The sequence below is a fragment of the Zootoca vivipara genome, chromosome 6 (genome assembly GCF_963506605.1).
Source record: "Zootoca vivipara chromosome 6, rZooViv1.1, whole genome shotgun sequence".
Lineage (NCBI taxonomy): Eukaryota > Metazoa > Chordata > Lepidosauria > Squamata > Lacertidae > Zootoca > Zootoca vivipara.
The window spans coordinates 53,182,182-53,203,463 of NC_083281.1; positions in this window are offsets into that span (position 1 = coordinate 53,182,182).

Sequence of the window (21,282 nt, forward strand, 5' to 3'; positions counted from 1 at the left end):
ATTACAAGCGACACTGGTGCTGCTGCATCTTATTTCCTCACATAGATTATCAAACCAGACAGCAGAGATGATGGAGGACTTTGGACAGTCTACGTTCAAGAGCAAATTCACTTGAACTACAGCCACCATACGAATTCATGGGTGGGAATGTGTGGCACACTCTGGAATCCCCCCCTCCCTTGGTGATCGGAAGGTTGCCTTTTACTTTTTTTCTTCTTTTTTTGCTGTTTTGTTTTATTAAAAAAAAACAGGTCTCATCCACACAATACGTTTAAAGCATATTCTTTTTAAAAAATAAATAAATAAATCTTTATTGATTTGAATTAAAAAATATCAAAACACAACATTTAATACAGACACAAATTGAAAAAATAAAGGAGAGAAAATAAAAAGAGAGAAAAAGAGAAACAAAAAAACCAAAAAAGAATACTAGACATTTTATATGTGTAAATGCCATATCATATTTACAAACTAACAAAAAAGAACAAAAACATCACTGTAAATTAGCTAAAAAAAGACTTCCAAATATTTTCATTTACTATATCTATTCTTTCCTTTATAATACACAGTCTCAAATTAATTTACTGGTAATTATTTTTGTACGTCGAAACATAATATCATCTCCACCTTTTATTTACAAGAATCACTCTAGTTCTGCCAGGAGATTCTTATTCTTACAATATTTTTTTTAGATATTCTTTAAATATTCTCCATTCTTTATATTTACATTATATTCTTTACATTCTGTTTTGATTGATCTCTTAGTCTCCCTGTCATCTTTGCTAGCTGTGGATATTCTATCATTAGGGCTTGCCACTCTGCTATTGTAGGTATTGCTTCTTTTTTCCAGTTTCTTGCCACTAATATGCTGGCTGCTGTTTACATGTTTCATTTTTTAATGTGCTACTGGAAGGAATTTTTCTATTTTGTTTTGACTACGGCAGACCAACAGACCTACCTGTAACCCTCCAGATTTGAGATTTCTTGGTCTTCCTCCACTTGGCTTTCATTTATGGCAAGTTGACAGTTTAACTTTTGAAAAGGAGCTGGTGAGCTGTTGCCCTGATGAAATGATGACAGCTTTACTGAATCCTTTCACCTAGATAGTTTTGCCCATATATCTTCCAGAGCTATTTGCTTGCCTTTGTTGTTGTTGTTGTTTAGTCGTGTCCCACTCTTCGTGACCCCATGGACCAGAGCACGCCAGGCACTCCTGTCTTCCACTGCCTCCCACAGTTTGGTCAGACTCATGTTCATGGCTTCGAGAACACTGTCCAACCATCTCATCCTCTGTTGTCCCCTTCTCCTTGTGCCCTCCATCTTTCCCAGCATCAGGGTCTTTTCCAGGGAGTCTTCTCTTCTCATGAGGTGACCAAAGTATTAGAGCCTCAGCTTCAGGATCTGTTCTTCCAGAGAGCACTCAGGGCTGATTTCCTTCAGAATGGATAGGTTGATTGCCTTTACAGATCCTTAATGTTCCTGCTATAGCCTTCAACTCCAGCTATCCCCCATGCATTCATTCTTCATTGTACAGGCAATTATATGGGAGAAAGGGGTAAGAAGAGGTCATAACCAAAACAACAACAACAATCCTCAAGCTTAATAGAAAGCAATATGGACTAATTGCCCAGTCAATCGTCTATTGAATGATTGGGAAAACCTGCCAATTTAAAAGTTAAGGCTGTCTCATGTTGACTGAAACTGGGAAATTGAAAACTAAGCGGATGTTTTAACAGTCATGCCCTGTGATAAGCAATGATGCACAATAGCACAAATTGTGCTTGATTAGAACTTACTGTTCATCTCTATGGCCAAAATCTAAATGGGGTAGATGGGGTGCTTTGAAGCAGCAAATATATGAAAATATACACCTCAAGGCAATCAAGCAACTGGTTCTCAAAGAAAATGGTGGTTCTCAGATGAATGGTGAGCTGAAAATGTCTGCGTGAATCATCTCACTGAGGTAGAATGGTACTTTTGGCTCCTTCGTCTCTCCCCCAACTCTCTTTTTCAGAAAAAAGCAATAAACATTACATCAAAAACTTTGTGTGATTCATTTTTTTTATTTTTAAATGCAGAAAAGAATGGGGAAATGGCAGAAAGACAACCGGTAGCTGACCAGCAAGAGCATACCCTGGACTGTCAGTTCCTGTTTCTTAGTTCAGTGCTGAGTAGCAGGCTCTGGACATTTCCAGGTCATCAGACAGCTTTACTGCTCTGTCAAAACCATGGAGTTTAATGAGAGAAACATCTTTGACTTTTAAAAGTAGCATCCCAGTTGGACTCATTTGTTACATTGTACTCATGGAGTGAAAACTTTCGTTCAGCTCTGTTTAGGATTTCTTGCCAATCTTAGGCACCAAAAAGATAAATGGGATGTTGATTCACATAGCAAACACTTCAACAGTGGAGTTCGCTACCGCAAGATGATAACAGTGGCCACCAACTTGGGTGGCTTTAAGAGAGGGCTGTAAACAAATTTATGAAGGATAAGACTTAGCATTGGCTACTAGCCATGATGGCCATGCCAATGGAAATATGCTGAGAATCACACATGGAGAGAGTGTTGTAGCACCCAGGACCTCCTTGAAGGCATCCCATAGCAATCTATCTGGCCACCATGAGAACAAAAGCAAAGCCCATCTAGTCTGGAAATTTCTTATAGTGTTTAATGGAGAACTTCAGTGTTGAGGCTGATTCATACCTTATATCTTGGGTCCATGTATTCACCAGGACAAGCAGCATTGTCATATGTTAGATAACTAGACACATCTAGTGAATGGGAAATATATCAGAGGCAATGTCTTACAAAATTGTGCCCAGCAGACATATTACATACTATTTGTTTCCTGAGAAAAAAGGAGGGAATTCACTACAGTCATACCTTGGTTTAAGTACGCTTCAGTTTGAGTACTTTCAGTTTAAGTACTCCGCGGACCTGTCTGGAATGGATTAATCCACTTTCCATTACTTTCAATGGGAGAGTTCGCTTCAGGTTAAGTACACTTCAGGTTAAGTATCGACTTCCGGAACCAATTACAGTCATACCTCGGGTTAAGTACGCTTCAGGTTGAGTACTCCATGGACCCGCCTGGAACGGATTAGTCCACTTTCCATTACTTTCAATGGGAAAGTTCACTTCGGGTTAAGTACACTTCAGGTTAAATACAAACTTCCGGAACCAATTGTGTACTTAAACCGAGGTACCACTGTATAGCACTTAACTAAGTTGGCAGCGACCCAATAAATGTATGAAATGGGACATATCACTCAGTGAGATTTAGATAAATGGTGGAACTACATGTAATGTGTACTTTGTGTTTGAGGCAATAAGGAAGCAAAGGAAGAATCGTCCATGAAGAGTCCTGCTGGATCAGACCAAATGTCCATTGAGTCTTCAGCCAGTTTTTTTAAAAAATGGTCAACTGATCCTCCTCAGTATTTCAAGGTGAATATTGGGTTGCACTCAATGTTGGGTCTACTCAACATAGACCTATTGAATTTAATGGCATTGACTAATTAAGGTTCATTCATTTTAGTAGCAGTTAGATACAACTCATTGCCTATGCATAGAAGCTACTTTTTTAACTATCATGAATAATAGTCTTTTATTTTTGTCTAATCCTCTTTTAAAGTCATCAGACCTTGTGACCATGACCATTTCCTTTGACACATTTTTGTTTATCTGTCCTGAAATAATTGAACTATAACAATATACGTGCTTGAAGCTCCATTGCTTTCAGTGAAACTTAAGAGTAAATTTGTAAATTTCAAATAGCTTGCAGCTAGAAATAGCATGTAAATGTAATGATTCCCTACCATTAGGCAGAGTGGAACAGTTGCCTCAGGTGGCAGGTGCTGGGCAACAGCAGAGAGGTGTGGAAAAAAGAGCTGTGTGTGCACTATATGTCCTCTTTCAGAGCTAGTCTACTATCCTCAGGTGTTCTCTCTTCCTACGGGGAATGGCCAAAGCTCAGTAACAGAGCATCCCCTTTGCTTGCAGAAAATCTAAGGTTCAATTCGTGGCAACTCCAGGAAAGGCTAGGAATGTCTCCTGCTTCCCGTGTTCAGCTGCTGAAGGAAGATTCAGATACTAGTCCAGTTGGCTTCACTACATGGAATAAGTGGAGGGGGGGGCATCTTGTTCTTCACTTCAGATGGCAATGTATCTTGGGCCATCCCTACTGCAAAGTGAAATAGTCATACTGATTTCAAAACAGTGGAGGACCAAAGGCACAATGTGCAACTGCACCATAAATGGGAAATGTCATTGCTGAAATGAATGCCATTTAGGACATTATCTTCTGAGTCACTGCCTTTCTAGCCAATATATATCTGATGTGGAGAACTTGGTGCAGGTGGATCATCAGCTTTTGGATGCCACTGGTTGTCTTATTGTTCTACTCATGTAGCTGCCAAGGGACACCAGCTGCTACCTCAGTCTTAACAAAGCATTTGTGACAGCCTTGAGTGGAAAAGGCAAATGCTCTTAGGAAGAAAAAAAAAGAAGGGCTTTCAAGTCAACAGAAACGAGCCTGAACAAGAACAAAATCTGCCCATGTTGGAAGAAATCAATTGATAGATAGCCAAGAGAGCTGAAAAGCCAACAGATTGATGAGAGAAAAGGAAAATTAGTGCCTCATTACTAGGCAATAGGTTTGGACTTGGCAGAGGTTCTCCCTGTCCAAATGACCAGGGACATATTGAGGCGCTTTCCTTGTAAATACACTTTGCTTTTCACATTAGATTGATTATACACATAATACACTCTGATTTGCAAATCATACTTTTCCATTTCAGCTACGCTAGAGAGAAGAGGTGCCACACAGAAACAATCTGCTTTTCCAGATACGTGCTAACTTCTTCATTTCTTTCAGACTTACCTCTCAGCTGCATTCCTTTGCAATGTCATGACCATTAAATAACTTCGTAGAAGAAAAGCAACTTTTATCTGAAAAAAAGTTTTATTGCTTTGGGAAACTCATTGTATGCATCACTTTGTGAGTTGAGGCTTCATCTCTTGCTCTTTCAGATAACCCAGAGCCAAACAGGGTGAGCCAGAAGTCAACAGTTCAGAGCTCATATCAGCTATAGGCTTGCTAGGTGGCCATTGGCAGGGCACCATTTTGTAAGCCATGAATTGATATTCTGATTCACCCTCTCAAGCTGGTGTCAGAGTAGCTGAACTAATGTGCTTCTTGAACACTCTAAAATGAGAAATCAAATGTTATTCCACATTATCATAAAAATCACTTTCCTCTGATTCTGTATCAAAGCTCTGTACATCTATGGGAAGTTGGAGTGGGAAGCATTGGTCACACATCACATGACACATTTAGGGCACACTTAAGAAACTTAGCAGTGCTGGTTTCACCCAAAGAATTGTGGGGGGTGTAGTTAAAGAAGAATTGTCATTCCTCTTCTTCTTGCTTGAATCCATTCTGAATAGGCCTCCATTTTACCTTCTGTGGCCTAAGCTGTTTAGGCTTGAATTTCACTGCTATTTCCTAGGCAATTTTAGAGGAAGCATCACAGCTAAGAGGCTGCGTATCAACTTTGCATGCAAAAGGTCCCCATGTTCAGTCTCCTGGTAGAGCTGGGCATGTTCCCTGTCTCAAACCCTGGAGAACCAGTCAGTAGACAATTCTGAGCTAGACAGTCCAATGTTCTGACCTGGTATAAGGCAGCTTCCTATGCACAAAGCTATGGGAAGGAACAGCTATTTCTCCTCCTGCATTTTCTGTCAGAGAACATTACGTCATTGCTGTTTAATTTGGTTGAGGCTGTCTTTGGTAGAAGTGTGTGCTAGAGAATTATGCTCAGAGAACACTTTTCCTCCCTAGGGGTGTGGGCAATTGTTATGTTATGCTTGGAGGTGGCAAGTATTGAGAAAGAAAATGTGTGCTGGTTTGTGAACTCTCTACTTGTTGACTGAGCAGTGGGCCACTCCTTACTGTAACGGTTAATTTATGCTTTTCCAGATTCTGTTTATATTTGTTGGGGGATTCATTCCAGTTTTTGAGCTTGCTGCCTACCTGGGCCTTAATCAGGTTGGGAAACCTTTTCCAGCCCAACTGCCATAAATGCTTCTGAGCTACCTTCCAAAGGCCACATGCCATTGATAAGCCAGAGGAAAATGTGGCCAGAGCAATGTGGGCAGAGTAATCAATGCAAACTTTGTACAGTATAGTACATTCCCTTGGATCCCACCCCTATCTTCCATCCATACAAGCCAGAGGCATGATCAACAGTCAAGGACCACACAAGAAAATGGGTGGTGGTGGTGGTGGTAAACCAGAGCAAGTGAGAGGTGTGGCCTCAGGAGAATTCTGAAAACCAACTACAGAAGCCTGCAAGACCACATTTGGTATTTCCCTTAGTATGTAGTAGTGAGAATATGAGCCTTGGACCTGGGCTCAATTCCAATGAAGCCATGAAACACATTGGGCTAACCATTCTCTCTTCCCCTAACCTACATCACCTTATTTTGAAGTGGAAAATGAAATAGCTTCTAAGTGATATCCTGAGCTCTTTAGAGAAAGAACAGAATATAACTTGGTTTCTCTCCTTAAATGTTTTCCAGTTGGTCATCACTAGGATCTAGTAAATTCTCCAAATTTTGCAATGCTATTGCCCTGCCAAGGAATGTGTACAAAAAAGCATATACTAGAAGAAAATGTTTGTAGAAATGCATATACTAGTGAAAACAATATACATAAAAAGACTATTTATGGGGAAATTGCTTTGCAAAAATGTGTGTATGCAAAATTACATACAAAAATGTATATTAGGATAAATTAACACTAAAATTCTGATGAATTTTCATGACAACTTAATAATAATAACAATTAGCAGACTGATGTAGAAATGTGGAGAACTGAAGCTAAGAGTAGGAAACTGAGAAACTGAAACTGCTGTTTGTTTTCCTCTTCTCACTCAACCCTTTTTCCTTTTGTGTAATGTATTTTAGATTGTAAGTCTTCGGCAAGGACTGTCTTATTACTGATATTTGTAAGCCACTCTGATAGCGTTTTAACCAGGTAGATTCAAATAGTTTTAATAAATAAAAGTGATAAATAATAAAGATTTCCTACATTCAAATATGATTATTTCAGAATCTTAGAAAAGTTCCCAGAGTGTCTAGTAGCTAACAGCTGGTAGTCATATCATGGCAACAGTGGACTAGGTTCAGACATACCTACCCAGTGAGGACCAAATGACTCTGAGGACAATTCCAATAATTTTGATCATTCTCGTTTTGAGAGCACAGAGGTGTAAATGTTATTAGCTGAAGAACCATCTGTATTGACTTTTGCTTTATTTCCACAGGGATTCCCCCATCTGCTAAACAGATGTGATCTCATAGGTTGTGATCTGTTTCCAACACACACAATCCCCCTGGTTCAGTGTCCACAATGCTAAAATGCTAAAAGAGAAGAGGGCAGTCACTGAAAAATTATTTTCTTCCTCATGCTGAAAAGTGGTAGCCCAGGGCCCTTTTTCAGCTAGAACTCAATGGAACTCAGTTCTGGCACCTCTTAAGTGGGCACCATTGCCATTCTAAAAGAACGAAGGTGGTGTTCATGGTGAGTTCCAGAACCTATTTTTTCTAGAAAAATGGCAAATGTGAATGCATTGAGATGAACACTGTACCACTGATGAAAATGATCCTGAAGTCAGTAACAATACTAGTAATTCCAGGTGGTCAGAATGTTATGGCAATATTGATTTTTAAGCAGTGCTTGCTTCCTTGCTTGCTTGCTTGATGTGTGAGAATTGACATCCTCACCAAAAAGGCTAAGGGGGGTTAATGAAAGATATGGAGACAGGGCTCAATCTACTCCTCCTGTGTGTCTATGATTGTTTTGGGGGGCAGACTAGGCAGACTATCAGATATGCCACTTCTCTGTTTTCTTCTGTGCCCAGCTGAAAGTGGTATCAACTATCCTTAAAATTGTTCAACACTTGGGTGTTTTGCGAATTAAGCAATGCTTTTCAACATATAAATTATGTATTTTCGTGGACTGAATGAAGAGGATTTCCATCTGGGGATACTCACTGATCCATCTTTGTTGTTGGATGTGTAAGTTGTCTCTATGGTACAGTGTACCTTCTCACACCTTGGACTGGTATGGCAGCTGAAACCCTAGCTGGACAGAGAGAGCCTGCCCTTAGGGATTCATGTTCGGTTAACCTACAAACTAGATTATTACAGTGTAAAACACTGTGTTTTACATGGGGCAGTCTTTGAAGATGGTACAGAAATTGTAATTAGTCCAAAATGCAGGTGCCTGTATTTTGCCAGCTGGCTCCCAGTTTGTTTCTGGGCTCAATTACAAGTACTGATTGTGACCTTTAAAGCCATTCAATGCTTGGGACCAGGATAACTAAAGAACCACTCATCTCCGCATATGTGAGATCTTCAACAGAGGCTCTTCTGTGAGTAACATATCACCATCTGAGGTGCAGCAGCTGATTACAGGGCAAGGAGCCTGCTTAATGTTGGCACTCCCAAGTGGGGAATGCTTTCCCCTGGGATGCTCATTTGGCACCTACCTGGATGTCATTTTGATGACAGGCAAAACCTTCCCCATTTATTTCCTAAGGCTTTCATGTCAAGCAGAGTCTGTTTTCTACTTCAGCTGACTTCTTTTCAGCAGTGGAGACTCCCTCCTGCCACTGCCATCTCTGCACTTTACCTGGACATAGCTGGGGAATGGCGGTGCTGAGGTCAAATCTGTGTAGGAGCACCAGATGAGCTCAATGGGTGCATCTGTGCAATCCTGACCTCACCATTCTGCCCTGTCTAAGTCCCATCCAGGTACAATGATGCCAGGTTCAGGACAGCTAGCTCTGTGGCTCCGTTCCACCACACTAAATGCTTTTATACTGATCTTTTATAATGCAGTGTGGTGATGCTTTTGTTTTAAATCTCTTCTGCTACAGTTTTAACTTTTTGCAACCCACCCTGGGAACCAATTGAATAAATAAATGCAAGTTGTGCCTTGAATCCTGAATGGATTTTCTCTCCCCTTTTAAACCCCATCTCACCGCAGCAGCAAGTGGAAGTAGCACTCTTAACAGCTGTCTGGGGCAATATTGCCTGATATTGACTCTGTGGAAGGCTGATGGGCAGGGATGGAGAACCTTTTATTGCACCAAGGGTCATATTCTCTTCTGGATAACTTTCTGGGAGTTACATGCCCGTGGTGGGGGGAACAGAGGCAAACTGCAAAACTACCAATTTTAATCTTAACTTTGTACAGTAAGCTGGTTTTGCATATATTCATAAACTCATCTCTATCATCCATCCAGGCAAGCAATAAGGATTGCCATAGGATCAGCTAAACAAAAGCAATTAAGGGGAGGACAAAGTAGGGCAGGTGAGGGGTGTAGCCTGGGGAGAACCCCAAGGGCTAGGCAGAGAGTTCTGAAGGGCAAAATTTGGACTTCTGGTCCCCAGTCCTTGTTCTAGGGGGGTTGTTTTGTTTATGTCTCTATCTCTGTGTGACTGTGTATAATGAACACACACAGTTGGAAGCCCAATGACAGCTGGTCCCAGCCAAGTTAACAGAGGGAGGGGGTCACTATCTTTCCTCTCCTTCTGAGGAACAATTATGGGAGGGAACATATACAAAATTGCATTTGTGTTGATGAAGGACACTCCCGTGATCTTGCCTCTCTCCTTCACATGCTGCCATTTTGAATTAAATAAATGAGATAAACCACCTTCTTCTTCCAATATTGATGATTGCTAGGGATTGATTAATTTGCCAGTTCCACTTCTCTCAGTTTCTCAGTTTCCCAGTCTTAAATCCAGTTTGTGATATATTGGGAGTGGGGTGGGGTGGGGTGGGGTGTCCAGTGCCATAGCATAGGTTACTGGCACCCAAGGCCACATGGAGGGGGTAGGTGGGAGGGAGGGAAACGGATGGAGTACACATGCACATTTGTCTGCCTAATAGCATCTGCATCACCCAGGAGATTACAGTCACAGAGATAACAAAAGAGTTGTCTGGAGAGGTCACCTCCTGGTTCTCATGGAGAAGCTATTTTCAATGGAGACCAGCAATGGAAGCACACAGCAGCACTGGGTGTTGAAATTTTGCACCCCTAACAATTTGTGCCCAGGACAACCGTCCCTGTGGCCCCTCCCTACACTATGCTACTGGGGGGAGCTCATGAGAATTCATTAACTTTTTTTTCTAATATTCAGGTTGTTGTCCCAAAACACAGTGACTTTTACCTGCAAGTAAGGAGAATATATTTATTCAGGCCAATAGTAATATATCTTCAGCACTAAGCACAAGGTTCAGAATATAATTGTAAAGTACAAGAGCAAAATAAGAGGTTAATAAACAAACAGAACAATGTTCCAACATGGGAACCTCTTGCCCTATGGGTCTGAGGCATGTGCACATAGACATTCTGTTGGGGGGATGCATCTGATCCCAATTTTGAAGGTGTTGTCTTGTTCTTGGTGGCAGGCCCTTCTACCCCAGCTCTGATCACACCTCCTCCTGCTCAGTTCCCCCTTCTGGCTGGTCAGAGTCCTCCCCACCCCCTTCCTGATCTGTGTGCTCTCCAAGTAAGGGGCACTGTGGTCTAAACTACTGAGCCTCTTGGGCTTGCCAATTGGAAGGTCGGTGGTTCAAATCCACACAAGATCTTGTTGCTCTGTTCCAGCTTCTGCCAACCTAGCAGCTCAAAAGCGTACCAGTGCAAATAGATAAATAGGTACTGCTGCGGCAGGAGGGTAAACAGCGTTTTCGTGCACTTTTGCACTCATCACGGTCTCCTGTTGCGCCAGAAGCAGTTTAGTCATGCTGTCTGTGGACAAACACCACCTCCCTTGGCCTGAAGCAAGATGAGCACCACACCCCATAGTCACCTTTGATTGGACCTAAGCGTTCAGGGGTAATTTACATACATTTACATTTACATACAGTACATGTTCTCCGTATGCTAGGGCAGTGGCTCTGTCCAAGGACCAGTTTATAGCTTTGTACTTCCCAAGCCACAGATCTGATCTGGAGTCAATTTAGTTCCCAGCTAACCTCCATCTGTCTCCACTTAGAAAGATTGCACCATTGCCCATCTTGCTGCATTTGACTATTTCAGAGTGTTTACATGTTTCCTTTGCAAACTGTTCTGTAATCATATGTCTTTTGTTCAAATTATTTAAGGAGATCTACTGCTCTAGGCACCATTGCTGAGCAGCTCTGCTTGAGAAATGAGATGAACGTCCAATTTCAATTAAAAATAAGTAAAAATAAATGAATCAGCTCAACCAAAGAAAGGTTGCAAAATTGTGCAAAATTTCAGCAGAAGGCCTTTCCAACTGCCAGACAAAGCCGTTTAGCATCAAAAGGAAAGCAGATTTGCTAAGGGACAAAAGCCCAAGGCTATCCTTAACGCCCATGCACTGTAGCTGATTAAAACTGGCTTTGAAAACATGCTGTTTAAATTTTAACTCTAGGACTTGCCAGATATGAAAGGAGATGACAACTCCAGGTCATTATCTATTCTAGTTGTTTGGTGCAGCTTTAAGGAGAAGCTGTTTTATGCTTATATGGCAAAAATTGGGAATCTTTCTCTCTCCACCCCACACTCTCCTGGCTTGACAGGAAAGTATGCAACTCTTCCACCAATAGTCAATACAGTGGTACTTCAGTTTAAGAACAGCCCTGTTTATGAATGATTAGGTTTAAGAACTCCACAAAATTGGAACTTTACCTCAGTCTAAGAACAGATTCTGAATGGTGGAAGGGCACCGGTGGCGGGAGGCCTCATTAGGGAAAGTGCACCTCAGTTTAAGAATGGTTTCAGTTTAAGAATGGACTTCTAGAATGGATTAAGTTCATAAACTGAGGTACCACTATATATTTAAAAACAACAACGGTCAAAGCAAATGCCCTGTTTGGGTGATGTTGCTTCTACATTTACCTATTTATAATTCCCTCTTTCTCTTTCTCTCTATCTCTCACACACACACTTACACTCATACATATCAAGGTAGTATACAATATATACCCCTTGTGGATAGCTCAGTCGGTAGAGCATGAGACTCTTAATTTCAGGGTTGTGGGTTCGAGCCCCAAGTTTTTTTTGGGGGGGGGATTCTGCATTGCAGAGGCTTGGACTAGATGACCCTTGTGGCCCCTTCCAACTCTACAGTTCTATAAGTGTATGTGTTTCCCAGCCAGAAAGTAGAGCTCAGAGCCAGAACCAGAACCAGAGAATAAGGTGAGAGCCAGTGAATACTGCCTGGACAGGAAGCATTTACAGCCTTTCCTGACAGCTGATGGCAAGCCTCAATGCCTGCAGCTCAGAAGAACATAGGAAGCTGCTTTATACTAAGTGAGACCATTGGACCAACTATCTCTGTATTGTCTGTATCAACTGGAAATGGCTTTCCGGGGTTTTTTAGGCATGAGTCTCTTCCACTCCTACCACAATATGCCAAGGAGTGAACTTGGGACCTTCTGCATGTAAAGTTCTTGTTCTACCACCAAGCTATGCCCCTCGAGGGAAGAGGAAGCCCTGTCACCAAAAAGATATTGACATTGGAAATAAGTAGACCTTCCCAGGGACAACATCCAATGGGGAGGGGACTCCCCTGCTCAGCGCCTGGAGGCCCCAGTCCTGCCACTCACCACCTGGCCCAGGGCGGGGCCAAGGCCTATAAGAACTGCTGTTGCTGCTGCTACCAGCCAGGAGGACTCCCCTGCTCAGCGCCTGGAGGCCCCAGTCCTGCCACTCACCACCTGGCCCAGGGCGGGGCCAAGGCCTATAAGAACTGCTGTTGCTGCTGCTACCAGCCAGGAGGACTCCCCTGCTCAGCGCCTGGAGGCCCCAGTCCTGCCACTCACCACCTGGCCCAGGGTGGGGCCTGATGGGCTTTATAAAGGATCGCCTCCGCTGCTGCTGGGCAGAGAGGGCTCCATTTTGTTTTGTTTTTTTGTTTAAATTCCTGTTATTTTTTACCTATGTTATTTTAAACTGTATTAAGGATGTATTCTTAGTTTTAGATTTTGATTTATGTCGAAATTGTTTTCTATTAGGTTGTGTATTTTTTGATGTGGTTTATGTATTTTTTGTGACTTTTGTAATTGTACTATTGCTGTATTGTTTTGATATTCGACTGGAAGCCGCCCAGAGTGGCTGGGGAGACTCAGCCAGATGGGCGGGGTACAAATAAAAAATTATTATTATTATTATTATTATTATTAACTGAAAAGATCCTCTCCTTCACCACCACCATTCAAACCTATTTGTGGGGTCTTAGATGATGACTGTAGGGTCTGGGTACATTTGTTTTTGGAAAGAAATTCCAATACATTTTGGTGGCCCCTGGCTGTATAGATCTTTGTAGGTTTCTGAGCCCAATTCAAAGATTGGGCTCCGAAATGAATAGGCACCCAGCACAGCTAGTGTCATATGATCAGATTTCTTATCTCCCATCAGCAGTCTCACTACTGCATTTTGCCCCTGCTGCAGTTTCTAAACTCCCTACAAAGATGGCCCCACATATAATGCATTGCAATAATATAACTTATTAATACTCTAACAAAGAGATGTTCAGATTATCCATGAGAAGCAGGGAACCCTGGTGTTTTCACATTTTCACAATTTAAATGCAAATTGTAGTTTGCAGGATTTGAATGCAAATTGTATTTTATTGCCTATGTAACCTGCATAAATAGGTTGGTTAGATGGAGTGTATATAAAAGTATTTTAAAAACTGTCACTGCCTAAAATATGAGACAAGCTATATCAAGCAATGTGTTGTAAACCTATTACATCATGTAATAAGTTTAAAGATGGGCTGCAAAGTAGGAAAGGCAGATTATCAAAAACACCCTAACATCATTACTACTACTGAGTAAATCTGACCTTTGCCATATATTCAAGGAAGAAGCTTAATAAACTTCTTCTTTTTCAGTTGTAGCCCATCTTTAAACATATTATATGATACAATAAGTTTACAGCACATTGCAAGGAGTCTATCCGATAATATACGGTGCTGTTTCATTGCAAGGATTAGAATTTACACATGACTTAACCATGAGACTTGAAAGCAAGTGGAGCTAAAATTGAGAAGCAGCCTTGCTAGGATTGTAAAAAGAGAATTGCCACTGGTTCTGTTTCAGTCACACACTACAAAAAAAAAGCGCTACCATCAAGGATGGAGGGTAATCCAACAAATACTGAGTTTAGGATAAAGCAATCAAGTGAAAAGTATTTCACGGAATGCTATTAATAGGGCCACCTCTTTCCAACAGGCAACATACAATTTGGGAAAGATAATTGAATTACTCTAAAATGCAACATAAGTGCTTTCAGCTATGACAAAACACATGTCTCCAAAGAACAGTGAGAGCTCTTTCTGGCTCTGTTTCTTAAAAACAGGTAAATGCCTTTCTGATTCTGTGAAATTCAAATTGAGTGCTGTGCAAGATGAAAGTGGAATCTATTTCTTTTTGGAGAAAAAATACTCCTGGTTCAGCACCTGCCACCTAATGCATATAAAAATGCATGCATTAGTGAAAATAACCTGCAAAATGCATATGTGTATATTAGAGAAAATTGCATTAAAATGTGTGCATAGGGGAAATTTGCATGGAAATGCTGATGAATTTTCATGAGGACTTCTTAAAAGAAACCACAGACTGATGTGGAAACATCGAGAACTGAAGTAAAGATTGGGAAAATGAGGAAATGGGAAAAAATGAAACTGGAAGTTTCTCCCATCCCTATATGGGTGCGTGTGTTTTAAAGAAAATGGCAAAAAAATGGTGATGGACTCAACTTATTATTGAGCATACAGAGAACTGGCACATCAGACTCATCCATCCATCTGTACATCACACCATAGCTGCCAAGTTATCCCTTTTTAAAGGGATTTTCCCTTATGCTGAATAGGCTTCCTCACGAGAAAAGGGAAAACTTGGCAGCTATGCATCACACTGGCTCTCTAGCAAAGTTCTAACTGGAACACACTGCAACTCCAATGTTTCGTTCAAGCACACAAGCCACTTGATACTGCAGTCATCAAAGAATCAGGATGTACGAATGTGTGAACCAGCACTTCAGTCTTCCTTTTCCAGTATCTCAAAAGATAGAAGGCGTGAAAATTCAACAATGGAATTTTCTTTCTTTCTTTCTTTAAAGAAAAATAAATAAATAACCAGATGATCTGTTATTTGCTTTGGGACATCTCCAGTTCAACTTGTGCTTGTCTTGGAAAGTACAGAAGATTGGACATTTTTTTGTTTATACTTTGTTTTTCATTAATACTTCATTTTGAAGCTATGTACAATAAAATTTTAATATGGTGGATTCCACTCATCTGAAGTGATATCTTTTAAATGGCTGGTCTGGCATATTTTGCATTTTTTATAAGATGATGTTTACTAAAGACATGCTGCAGGGCCCAAATTAACTTGAGTAGAATTGATCTGCAGGCAACAACTGACTTATAAGCAAAGGCAAGTGCTTGTGTCATTCATCCCGTGTTGTTAAAAGAATCACTTGGGGCAAAAACTAGCAGTTTAATGTAAATCTGAGTACATGCCCTGAACAAACGGAAAGACAGTGGGGGCAAAGATGTGTCATTTTAAGCAACTGTTTGATGTTGTTTCTTGCAATGCCTTTGAGGATTTCTTTATTCAAAGTAAGTATACAGGCAAGAGCGCTCTTAAACTTGCAAACATTTACACAATCAACCTCCATTTTGTAAAGCAGGATATTAGCTCTCCCATCCATCGATAATCAAAATGCTAGGCCATGTAATAATAATAATAACAACAATAATAATTTATTATTTATACCCCGCCCATCCAGCTGGGTTTCCCCAGCCACTCTGGGCGGCTTCCAACTGAATATTAAAAACAGTACAGCATCAAACATTAAAAACTTCCCTAAACAGGGCCGCCTTCAGCTGTCTTCTAAAAGTAAAATGGTTGCTTATTGTCTTGACATCTGCTGGGAGGGCGTTCCACAGGGCGAGTGCCACTACCGAGAAGGCCCTCTTTCTGGTTCCCTGTAATCTCACTTCTCGCAATGAGGGAACCACCAGAAGGCCCTTGGTTCTCGATCTCAGTGTCCAGGCTGAATGATGGGGGTGGAGATGCTCCTTCAGGTATACAGGAACAAGGCCATTTAAGGCTTTAAAGATAAGTACCAACACTTTGAATTGTGCTCGGAAACATAACTCCCTTCTCTGTCTAAGATGGCACTTCAGTATACCTGACAAATGGCCATCCAAGCTCTCCTTAAACACCTCCAGTGAAGGAAAGCCCTCAAATTTCTTCAGCAATTGAAAGGTGAAAAGAATTGGAATTTCCTACTTAGAGTTGCCACCAAAACTTCACCCAAAGCAAAACCTGAAAAAGTCTTACTTTGCCTAAGTTTGGGGGATGCTGAAGGAAGCCAAAAGAGGTTCAATAAGACTGGCAATGTTTCCCAGGCAAGAAAAATAATTTCTATAAGAGTAATGAAATTTCACAGGAAGGGTTGAGGGTTCACCAGTGTCTGCTCCTAGTTAATTTGTTTGTTTGATTCTAGCATTGCAGGGAGTGGGAGTGGATGAACTTTTGGCCCCCTTCTGATTTTACAATTCTATGAAATCAAACAGAGTCATGATACATGATAACATACTGAGCATTTTATAAAGAAATATAATGGTACTGTGAAGTAAACATCACTTGCGTAGAATCTTTCTTGCTTAAATTAAAATGAATAGTAGTTTTCAAATTTGGAAACCCAAGCCAAATATATACTTTCTCAAGCAATTATTGACATTTCAATTAACACCTTGTGAATCAATGGAGTTTGATATTCACTGCAGAGAGAAGCTCTCTTCAGGCACTCTGATATTATGTACTGTAAACACATGAGATAGGGGAGAAGCAAACTCATTGGCTCCACCCTAGAGATGAAGGAGAAATTTGATTCTGTTTGCATCTTAAAGAGAAACCACCTAATTTGCATTTCTTGAACTGATACATGAATAATAATAATAATAATAATAATAATAATAATAATAATAATAATAATTTTCCAATCTGTGGCAGATCCACCCACAGCACACACACACCCTCCAATGGGCAATGGCCAAAGGCAACAATAGGTGTAAACAAACCTGGACAAGACAACATTCTGGGATTTAAAATTGGCCACAACTTTTATTGTCTGTAGATGATAGGTAGGCTTCAGCTCAGGCACTGGGTGCATGTATATCCATTCTCAGCCTCCAGATGGAGGGGTGAAGCTTAAGCAATGTCGTGCCTGGGATTTGTGACCTCAAGAAGCGGATCTACCAAGGTGGACCTCCTCAGGCTGCTGTTGGAAGCTCTATGGCCCATCTGTCCCACGCTTGGCTTCTGGACAAAGACTTCCATATTGTAGACCCCTCTAAGGGGTACCCTAAGGTCACATCTGATTGAGGTAGGGGTGATGGAACACTTAACCCCAACCCGATATTAGACCAAAGGATTCCACCCTATGACTTATCCACCACCCAAGATGGCTTCCTTTTTCCGGAGTCCCGTGTTGCATGCTTTGCTTCAGGGCTCTTTGGTGCCTGCTTCCTTCTTCCTCACCCCATGATGCTTTGTTCACTGCTTATTTCTCTACATCCACATTACTCTTCTGACATTTGTGGTTTCAAACTTGGGCACAGCCAGCTTATATATCCAGGCAGCAGACCAGAGTGAAGGCTTCACCACGCTGGTCTACCACCCAAGCCCTGCTCACCAGCCTGCCCTTGAATGGGCAATTTGAATTCTGAGAATGATGGGCTATCCCACCATCCCTAGCGGCTGGCCAGAGGAAGCCCCCAACAGATCATTATGCCCACTGCCCACAAAGGCCCATTGGGGTGAAGCAGTTCTTTGAAGAGGGTGGGGGTTTCCCCTTAGGGGTCTTGAAAGATATGTACAACTTACTAGCCTTAAGCTATGCTATCCAATAGAGTGATATGGTGGTAAACATATTGCACAATGGAAAACATCTGCTGATGGAATGCCTACACTCACTTTCCAGAAACAAACACAAGAAACCTGGCAGGAAATTCATAATTCAATGTTCTTGTTTTCCATAATATACAAGACAGGCTGCTCAGATTTTTGAAACTAGGATTTGGAACCCCTAATCTCTTTGCACAGTTTACACTGCAATCTTATTAGAAATAAGTCCCAGTGAGTTCACAGGTAAAAGTGTATAAGATTTCAGCCTTGGTTTCTAGCAGGGCAATCTAGCCATGCCTTATCACAAGGAAGAGCCCCTCTAGGTGACATGTTTATTTAGCATTCATCTTGATATGCTTTCACAAAGCTTACACAGTAGTTTGACAATATCCTTTATTGAACATTCATTATAATATAATTTTATTATATTTAGATTATAATTTATATTATAATTTTATTATAATTATAATTTTGTTTCCCAGTGAATTGCTATGTAATCAATTCATAATCATCAATTGATTACATAGCAATTGAGCATTCATCTTGATTTACATTGCACTTTCCTTCCCTGTCACTTTCCAAACAGCAAAAAATACATTTCCCCCTCTAGGGTGACAGACTGTTTTAATCCACCGTAAATGTGCCAACCTAGTTCTGGTATGCTATTTAATCCTTCCCACAATATCGACAGTCTGGAGCAGGGTTCAGCAACCTTTTTCAGCCATGCGGCAGTCCACCACCCCTCAGACAATGTGGTGGGCCAGACTATATTTTGAAAAAAATAATGAACGAATTCCTATGCCCCACAAATAACCCAGAGATGCATTTTAAATAAAAGCACACATTCTACTCATGTAAAAACACACTGATTCCAGGACCGTCTGTGGGCCGGATTGAGAAGGTGATTGGGCCGCATCTGGCCCCCGGGCCTTAGGTTGCCTACCCCTGGTCTGGAGGCACCCAGATCTATTCCCAGGAAAGTGTGTAAATGATTGCAGCCTAATTGTTCAAAACCATCCTCTGCCTGCAAGGATGAGGCACATTATCTTAAATTGAAGCAAGACAGGCAGGTAGCGTTTTACTCTTTCAAGGAGATCAAAGTATGTTGCCTGCTGGACATTTGCACAGTACAAAAGGGAAGGTCTTAGGCAGCATGGCTATTCCATATGATATACGATGGAAGCTGTACACTCAGCATTTCTATTCCAGTGATTAAAGCTCCTGAGTCTGTTATTCTCAGGATGGTTGCCGGCAATTCCCTTCTCAATTAGCAGAATGGATTTTTCAGCATAGCCTCATTTTAAGATGTTTTGCTGGTTCGAGTGGCCACGTTTTCTGGCAGTGAATGATCGCTAGTGCAGATGTTTTATGCATCTGTCTGCGGATACGTCTTGAGACACAGAGAGTGAGATTATAACTTTTAAGAAGGATGCCAATAGCAATTTATCCTTTTCGCCTCTCCTGCCATCACTTTTCGTTAGAAACAAGTGAGGCTTGTCACTTTTATGCACAAATCCAGAAGCCAACATCAGACAGGGAAAGATGGAGGGGGGCACACAATAAAAAGACTAAGAGCAGCACTAAAGAGATCAGCTACAAGAAGAAAAGAGGATTGGACAGGTGTAATGAAAAATTAAAAAGTTGAAATAGTGACTGTACACTGCAGAAAACAGCCTATGGTAGTAAGAAATGCCTCAATTGTAATTGATCTTCAAACTTTTAAGTGGTAATTTCACAGTCTCAGGATGAGGAAAAATTAAACCTCTTGCAATGTGAGCTGCTCCTGTTCAGTGTTCCAGTCAGTCAGCCTTGCCCTCTTCCTCCATTATATGCCATTGCATTTCCTCCTCTCACCTGTCTTTCAGCTTTTCTCCCCTAAACAGTTAGTATTTGGTGCCCCGTTGAGCATCGTCATTGGTCAGTCCTCTTTGCCCCCCCCTTTAAAAACAATTCATTCCACTTCTGCAAACTCTGTCAGTTTGCATCTTCTCAAGTTGATTGAGGGGTCCAGATGTGATGTTCTGATGCCATGTGCATGACATTGGGAGGAGCCAGGGAGCCGAATACCCTCTGAACATTGAGGGGCCCTAAAATGTTGGGGTGTGTGTTGAAACTGCAACAGCCCCTAGGAGCTGGCATGCATGGTGGGTAGTGCTACTTTGGGCTACAAAGGATCCCATTCACCACTGAACTTCAAAAATGCATGGGATTTCTTGCATCCAAGCTTTCCTGCTGACAGAAGATAGTAGCTGCAGTTTTATCATATCTGAGAACACTGAGATTAAAACGAGATTTGAACTGTGGATAATCCCATACTCACACTGTTAAACAGAATTATACCTGTACCTAACTTCCAAAAGTTTGACCTGATTTTGGGGTCTAGAGGGTGGGGTTTAATACCATCTCCCTGCTTTTGCTTTGGGGGATTTTGAATGCTTTTGAAAGAGGAGCAACACCTATCAATATTCTGGCAGCCTCTGCACTGCTATCATTTTACATTTCCCTCCCATGATGCTGCTGTTATATGTCACCCCATTGCATTTCCAAGCAATTAAAGCAGCAGTTTACAGGACATGGGAGGCCCCTGGGTGCCAGTAAGTTTCACCTCCATCTTCCCAACATATCTGAAATGTCCCTACTGCTGTAGCTTGTGAATGTGGTCTGTGGATTTCAGTTCAGCTTCACATTACACAAGATACTGGACAAATAAATGGGCTGAGGGCATATCATTTGAATTAAGTAAAGCTAAGCAAATAAGGGTTGCTGTAGGCCACTCTGAGATTCCTAAAGGGAGCGAGAAATTTACTGCAGCACCTTCCTTTCATGGAGCTCACGGTGATATAGATGGGCTACCCTGGTCATCTCCCATAATGATCGAACCCAGACCTGCAAAGCTGCTGCATTTTATGCATTCAGTTCAAGCCAGTAGTGGGATTTGCATTGGGAGAGGTTATAGAGCCACCCTTCTGACATTGGCATGGCTGTAATATATCTGGATAGGGGAAGAAGGCAGTGTGGTCAGGGCTGTCTGGATGTCCCAGTGGAAACAATCCAGTTTTCCTCTACCACCTCTGTCCTGCCCCATCCAGGTAAACAAGAGTGACTCGGGTTTTGGAAGGGCACCTCTGCCCCACCACACTAGCCACTATAGATCCAAGCCATGAGATTTGCAACAACACCTTTTTTCAGACTCTCTTTCTCTTTTGAGAGTTTCTCATGCAGTTTGCCATAAAGCTCTGGTGTGCCTTAGAAAAAAACACTTTCTCACCTGCAATTTGAACTGAACTCAGTGGAATCTACAAGTAACCCG